Raw genomic sequence first — 9011 nt, 5'->3', positions numbered from 1 at the left:
TATATATTTTAGGGTAAAATATGTATTTGGTCTCTGTTTTTTACATCATATTTTAATTTAGTCTTTAACTTTTCAATTATGTCAATTTAGTCTTTAACCTTTCAATGTCATGTCAATTTGGTCCCTATTGTTATCTCTTGAATGTAAATTGTTGACATGGCAAAAAGCCAAAATAAAATTTTAGTTTTTTGCCACATTAACGTAAACTAATTATTTATTTTGGTCATTAACCACGTCAGAAATTTAGATCCAAAAGATAACAGCAAAAACTAAATTGACACGACACTAAAAGGTTAGAGACTAAATTGACACAATTGAAAAGTTAATGATCAAATTGAAATATGATGTAAAAGATAGAAACCAAATACACAGTTTATCCTATATTTTATGTTAAACTTGCCCCTGCGAACCAAAATAATGACTTCCTGAAAAATGCTATTGTTCTGAAAAACTATGTTGTGCAAACATATTTTTTTAAAACGACTTCTTTGAAAAAGCAACTCAGGAGCTGCCATTCAAAAATGCATTATTTTCTGGTTCTAAAAACTTAATTTTCTCAAAATGGCAACAATTTTTTAGTATTTTCATTTAAAATCATTGATTTTTCTCATGATACTGTCTTTGTAATTATAAAATTAAATTAAATTAACCTTTTTAGTATAAGCAGGAAGCATAATAACCACTAAAATTTTAAAGGATATGATATGCATAAAAGACATGATAAAAATTAAAATCTATATTTTGCCCTTTGAGTTATTTGATTTTAGCCAAAAGTTAGGTCAACTAAATGTCTAAATAACTTAGTAACTCAACGATAAATATAGCAATTTTAATGTATCTTATTCCTGTGATTATTTGAACTTTCTGGGTGAGCACTATCTGCTTTCTTATGGCTAAAGGTAGAGTTGCTTTATATTTTTGTATTCTATTTGATTCGTCTTTGCGAGTCACAACTTCGTGGGGAAAATCTCCTCAATCATTTTCAGGCGTGTTGTTTGTTGCTCCAATTGAATGGTCTTGTTGTCTCTCGTCTATATATAGAATGGTCTTGTTGTCTCTCTTGTCTATATATGGACAATTGAGTAGTCCAAATAATGTTTAGTCAGGCTCACGCGACATGATATCTTTTTAAAGCTTGGTTTTAAATTTTAATCTTTTATTATTGTTGTTGTTTATTTTTATTTTAGTTGATGTGTTCCTTAGATAATTACTTGGGTCGAAGTTTTATTATCTAGTAGTTGCCTATTGATAATTGAAATTGGACATCTAGTACTTAAAAATTGCTCAAATCAATTGCTTCACACTGCACAAGATTATAGTTCCTTTTGTCAAAATTTTTATAAGTTTTCTTGAACCAATATAAAGCCCCTATTCCCATGCACTAAAAAGTGTCAAGTATTGTTACAAGTTGCAAAGCCGTTTAAGATCTTGAATTTGAAATAAAATATATGCACTAGAGAAGCTGCTGGAGAAAAATAAATTGTGGTTTTGAAAATAATAGTCCTTTTGGAAATGGGAAGATAGATTTGAATGTTAAAAATTTGGGTAAATTCCATCAACCTCCCCTAAGGTTTGGACAAATACCACTCAAGTCCAAGATATTTTAAAATTAACCAACTAGGTCCCTAAAAGACAACTTAATCCCTAACACCCCTAACATCATAACCCCCTCTGATACTATTTTTCTTTCCCTCATTCAGACCTATCTCTTCTCTCTCGTTCCACTCATTCTCTCTCAGATCTCTCTTCTCTCTCTTGCCCCATCTATTTCTCTCTCTCTCACCCCTCTCTTTCTCCAACTCGACCCACTCTCTCTTAGGGTTGTTCATCAATCAAATCAAGAAGATTTTTGGGCACTTCAGCAACTGAATCATTGTGGGCAATTTCCCTTTGACCAGCGTCAATCAAGACCACCTGAGGTTGGTTTTTTAGCATATGCGGTGGTAGTTTTCATCTTAATGTTTGTTGGTGCTCCGATCTCCGATAGGAAAAAGAGAATACCAACCACACAAACATGTAAAAATGAAGATCTCAATATTATGAACCAAATTAGAGCCAACACGAACCAAATATGGGTTCAAATTGTTTAAATTGAAGCTAGCTTGAAACAGATTTGGGCAGATCTTGGTTTGAAAGCTTTTATATTTAGGTTCAGATCAATCGAATCGGAGCCACTTCCGATATGGGCGGATTTGGAGTGGGGGTGGTTGTGGCTTCTAATGTGGTGGTTGGTTTGTTATGAGTTTTTTTGGATTTTAGTTTTGTTGTAAGATTTGGGTTTTGTTGTGGGTTTGGCTTGGACTTTTTTGAATTGTTTGGATTTGAGTTTTGTTGTAAGATTTGGGTTTTGTTGTTGTGGGTTTAGCTGGGATTGGTTATGGGTAAAATTGGAGCAAATTTAAGGTTAGAGGCAGAGATAAATGAAGAGTGGTCTAAGGGAGAGGAACGAGAGAGAAGACACTAGAGAGAGAAGAGACCAAGTAAGAAAAATGAGTAACAGAGGGGGTTACAGAGTTAGGGGTGTTAGGGATTAATTTGTCTTTTAGGGACCTAATTGGTTAATTTTAAAATATCTTGGACCTGAGTGGTATTTGTCCAAACCTCAGTGGAGGTTAATGGAATTTACTCTAAAAATTTTATTACATAAAACTTGTAAAATTGATGTGTCACTCATCATGAAAAAAACAATTCATTTATTTGGTGGTTTAAGTTCACCAATAGCATTCACTGTCATATCAATTTATAGGTTTTAGTAAAATTTATAGTAACTTCTATAAGAGATATATATATATATATATATATATATGCATATATGCATATTTTTGTAACACAATATAGAAATGCAATTAATGGTTTACCTCATCAAATTCCTCAAATATGTCCACACTGGGTTGGGGAACGGTGCATGTTGACAGTATTCTTCACAGCTCAAATAACAATTCTAGTTGCTCTCAAATCTAAACAAGAAGTAGAATCATCCATTTATTGAGAGGTATATAAGATAATGGGTCATGCTTACTAGTGCCCTTAGGGCATTGGTTAACAATCCATTTTAGAAAAGTTTTGACACCACTTTTATGGGAAATAAAAAAAAAAAAACTGTCAAAACATTAATTTCTTCTTTTTTTATTCTTTTCTCATAAAAACTTTCTTTAAATGGACTATTAACCAATGCCCTAAAGGCATTCATTAGTATTTCCCTAAGATAATTTTTCTAGAGAACAACTCTTATCAAAAGGACAGCTTAAAGCTACATTTGATATAATTTTTTTGTTATATATATACACACGATATCTTTTTATCTTTTTATTGGTTAAGTATTTCATCGAATAGGTTATTGCATAATATGTTTTCTCAGTATGCCCATAATGCTTATCAAACATCTTAATGATCAAATACTAAGAACCACATCTTTCTTATAATATATATATATATATATATGTGTGTGTGTGTGGGGGGGGGGGGGTGGGAGGGGGGTTGGGCCAGATAGTCAATACTGGCCCACTTAACCAAGGCCCAAGATCAGCCCGAGTAGCCAAATCCAGCCCATAAGATAGAAGTACACCCAAACCTCATTGAAGTAAGCCCAGCCCAACGACACATATGTTAAGACTAAGAAATTATCATTCGGGACAAGCCCAAAGTGTTTGGTCCACTACTTACTAATAAGGCGGTGGGAAAGTGATAATGAAATGATTAGATCCAAGTCGATTACCGAGAGTTATCAGTGCCTTTGGGGGGGAGTTTACTACCAAATGTTATTTAATGTCTAGAACAAGTTTCGAGAGAATCCTTAGAAGGCATGACTATTTCTTGGGATTTTGGGTAACAGTGGGATTGCATGGAAACTGGTGAAAAAGTAATGATTTGAACCCCACTAAGGAGAGACTATATAAAGGAAGTGAGGGTAAATGATGAAGGGTGGTTGAAAAAACATTAAGGAAAAGAAGGGAAAATAAAAAGAGAGAAAGGGTGAGGAAGGGAAAATAACAATCAAAGAGGAAGGGGGTGTTGTTCAAAAAAGAAAAACTCACAGAGATAATTGAAAAAGGACCATCCAGCTTGTGTTTGAGGCCATTTTCATGTAGGATTGTTAGGAAACCCACCTATAAATAAATTGGGGGTCCAAATCCTTTGTCCAGGACTTCAACTCTCACAAGTTTGGGGACCACAATTTCCCACAGACGGCACCAATTGTGTAGTTATTAGTCCATGTAATAATGCATAAAATAAGGACAGGTGGGTTTATGCCAACCAGATGTAATTTACCATTCGATTCATAAACTCATTTTCTATGCATTATTTTAAACTACAAAAACTTGATTCTAAACAATTGATTGATGACATAGCTATTAGTCTTTGATCATCTTTAAATTTGGTAAGTATAGAGAATATATGAAGATAATGTAATCTAGTGGTGGATTTATCAAAATTCACATTTAATTATAAAATATTGGGTGATATAACATTGTTTAAAGTTACATATGGTGTAACTTGAACTTAACTCATATATATACAACACACTAGACTCATCACACGCGCTTTGCACATGCAATAATGCTCTTTTTTATTTATTTATTTTTTAAGTGTTATAATACTTAAAAGTGATATATAAATAACTGTGTATATATATATATATATATATTAAGAATGAGGAATGGTAACATGGAATAATGTTTAAAAATGAGATAGAGAATCATAAAAAGTTGAAACCCAATAGGACATTTGAATTTATTGATTGGGATAAAAATTGTGATAAGTAAAAAAAATTTTAAGATTTGAACAAAAAAAAAAAGATGATATATGTTAGTGTGGATGAATGGAGATTTGTGATACTTGTATAGAATTTGGATAACAAAAATTTTGGAATGTTTTAAAGAATTTATAATTAAAATTAAAAAAAATAGAAATTTTGGGATAAGAATGAGTAGTTTTTATTTGAGGTAACGAGTTTTTTGTTTTGGAAGAAGTAATTTTGTATTTTTTTTATAAAAATAATTGAAGTATTTGAATTCAAATAAATAACAAATATAGATAGGAATCAAACATTTGAATACAAATAGGTGGTGAGAATAACGTTTTTTTTCCCCTTTTATACATGAGATGGTATTACTGTTTTAACATTTTTTGCTATTTTGTAGGAAAAAAATTAAACAAATGGTATGTTATTTCAGAATTTGTATGAAGATATTTTGGAAACATAGGAATCATCTTATTAATAGTTTATATATATATATATATGCATGTATGTATGTATGTATGTGTGTAGCGCACATGCGATGAAGTTATGGACTTATTGGCTAAATTATTGTTTCCAACTTATTTAAGCACAATTTTTTAAAATCTTATTTTAAATATAAGATATTGTAATATGCCAAAAGCTCAACCACATTGAACTCAATAAGAGCAAGAATGTTTATAAAACATCAAATATATACATGTCAAAGAATCAAGGTATTACTTGATACCACCATTAACATCTTTTCACTCTATCACTTTGATAACACAAAAAATCACCGTGGTTGAGCTTTTAATGATTTACCTTTTTCAATATTTATGCTGAAATAGGTACACGTTAATGTTAGTCTTAGGAATTTCTCAAAAGAAAAGCATGGGAGTAAGTTCTCCCCCATCGAAAAAGTGAGTGTTCATTTAAGGGTATAAAGCGTTCATACCCCTTTCAAGAGTTACCGGCTTTTGAAAGGTGTAAGTTATGTGATATTATAATCGTGTCCCCTCTCCCCAGTAAAATGTGTGTGTGAGTTTAGTCTTAGGAATTTCTCAAAAAAAAAAAAAAAAAAAAAAAAAAAAGGTACACGTTAATGGAAACTTGTGTAACTCCACAATTGGAGCTACGCTACACAATGGATGTTGCCATCTATACTATTAATAAGACGATTCTTCTGTTTCATTTTCAATTTTTGGCGTACTAAAATATCTTCATACAAATTCTGAAATAACATACCCTTTAGTTTAATTTTTTTTTTTTTTCCAAAAAAAAAAAGAAAAAAAAGTTAAAACAGTAATACTATCTCATGTACCAAAAAAAAAAAAAACCATTATTCTCACCACCCATTTGTATTCAAATGTCTGATTACTATCTGTATTTATTATCTATTTGAATTTAAATACTTTAATCATCTTTATAAAAAAAAATGCAAAATTACTTCTTCCAAAAAATGTTAAAAGAGTAATATTATCTCACGTACCAAAAAAAAAAAAAAAAAAAACCGTTATTCTCGCCACTCATTTGTATTCAAATGTCTGATTCCTATCTCTATTTATTATCTATTTGTATTCAAATACTTCAATTATTTTTAAAAAAAAAAAAAAATATATATATATATATATTAGACACACACACACACACTACAAAATTACTTCCAAAAAAAAAAAAAAAAACTCACTACCTCATGTAAAAACTACTCATTCTTATCTCAAAATTTCCTTCTTCTTCTTTTTTTTTTAAAAATTCTTTAAAACATTCCAAAAATTTTGTTATCCAAATTCTATACAGTTATCACAAATCACCATTCATCCACACTAACGTATATCATCTTTCTTTTGTTTAAATCTCAAATTTTTTTACTTATCATAATTCTTATCTCAATCAATAAATTCAAAAATCCTATTGAGTTTCAACCTCATACGGTTTTCTATCTCATTTTTAAACATTATTCACGTTACTTTACCTCTTTCTTTAAAATTTTTTTAAAAAAATACACTGTTATTTATATATTACTTTTAAACGTTATAACACTAAACCAAAAAAACAAATAAATAAAAAAGAATATTATTGTACGCACAAAGCGCATGTGATTAGTCTAGTTTTATATTAATTGAATGTGATTCAAAATATCTAGTTGTTACTACTTTACATGCTTAGAGATCGAAAATCCTAAAAATAAAAATAAAAATAAAAAATGCATAAACCCACCATCAAAAAATGACACAGCTTATAGCAAATAGTAGATGCTTTACTTTTGAATCATATTCAAATTTCTTGAATGGTAAAACTTTTTTTGTTTAGTTTAACCCTTTTTTTTTCTAAATAATTACAATAATACGAGATGGATGATTCAAAATCTCATAACTGTCACATTCAAAAAAAAAAAAAAAAAAAAAAAAACTTAAATGAACTAAAAAGTTCTTAGTCTTTTTAAATGTTATGTTTATTTATTTATTATTTTTTTAGACCACATAGACGAGGACTATGCACAAACATAATTTACGAAGGGTTACTCATTTTATTAAAAAATTAAAATTTTAAAATTTTAAAAATCCCATTACCTGGCTCTCTCGACTCTATAGTAGTAAAACTTCCACAGTGATCGATGACCATCAAAAGTTTACCTGCTGCACCTGCGCATCATGGCATGAAATGTCTAATTCCTATTTGTAGATGTCATTTATTTGAATTCAAATACTTCAATAATTTTTATAAAAAAAATATATAAAATTACTTCTTCTCAAAAAATGTTAAAAGAGTAATATTATCTCACATAAAAAAAAAAAAACAGTTATTCTCACCACTCATTTGTATTTAAATGCCTAATTCTTATCTCTGTTTGTTATCTATTTGTATTCAAATACTTCAATTATATATCTTCACAAAATATATATATATACTACAAAATTTCTTTTTCAAAAAAAAAAAAAAAAAAAAACCCACTACATGTAAAAAATACTCATTCTTATCCCGAAATTTCTATGTTTTTTTTTTTTAATTCTTTAAAACATTTCAAAATTTTTGTTATTCAAATTCTATATAGTTATCACAAATCTTCATCAACCCACACTAATGTATATCATCTTTCTTTTGTTTAAATCTCAAAAAAAAATTTACTTATCATAATTCTTATCCCAATCAATAAATTAAAATGTCTTATTAGGTTTCAACTTCTAATGGTTCTCTATCTTATTTTTAAATATTATTTCACATCACCTTGCCTCTTTCTTTTTTTAAAAAAAAATACACAGTTATTTATATATCACTTTTAAACATTATAACATTAAACCAAAAAAACAAATACTACAATAAAAAGGAGTATCATTGCACTCACAAAGAGCATGTGATGGGTCTAGTTTTATATTAATTGAATGTGATTCAAAATATCTAGTTGTTACTACTTTACATGCTTAGAGATCGAAAATCCTAAAAATAAAAAATAAAAATGTATAAAACCACCATCAAAAAATGACACACGTATAGTACATAGTAGATACTTTACTTTTGAATCATGCATATTCAAATTTCCTGAATGGTAAACCTTTTTTGTTTAGTTTTAATAATTACAATAATATGAGATGGATGATTCAAAATCTCATAATTGTCACATTAAAAAAAAAAAAAAAAAAAAAAAAAAAAAAAAAAAAACTCTGTAAATCGTAATTGAACTAAAAAGTTCTACATTAAAAAAAAAAAAAAAAAAAAAAAAAAAAAAAAAAAAAAAAAAACTCTGTAAATCGTAATTGAACTAAAAAGTTCTTAGTCTTTTTAAATGTTATGTTATGTTTATTTATTATTATTATTAGACCACATAGACAAGGACTATGCAGAAACATAATTTAAGAAGGGTTGCTCATTTTATAGGTAATAAAAATAATAATAAAAAATCCCATGCCTGGCTCTCTCAACTCTAGAGTAGTAAAACTTCCACGGTGATCGATGACCATCAAAAGTTTACCTGCTGCACCTGCGAAATTTCATGGCATGAATTGTACTTGTGGTTGTTGTACCCAGGTTATCCACTATCACCCTCAAAAAATCATAAGTTAAAATAATAATAATAATAAGTTCCATAAAAAGAACAAAGAAAATTAATTAATCTAAACATTAATAATTCTTTTCATTTTTTGTAAAAAAAAAAATACATTAATAATTCATCATTTCATGTGCGTACACTCTTCAGAAAAAAGAATAGAGAAAATAATTGATAAAAACATGAACAATTCATCATTCATGTGGCAGGACTCTTCATGTATTGTGTCATTGTATAATGATTCGGTGC

Source organism: Quercus lobata, chromosome 2 (genome assembly GCF_001633185.2).
Source record: "Quercus lobata isolate SW786 chromosome 2, ValleyOak3.0 Primary Assembly, whole genome shotgun sequence".
Lineage (NCBI taxonomy): Eukaryota > Viridiplantae > Streptophyta > Magnoliopsida > Fagales > Fagaceae > Quercus > Quercus lobata.
Note: the sequence above shows the minus strand (reverse complement) of the source record.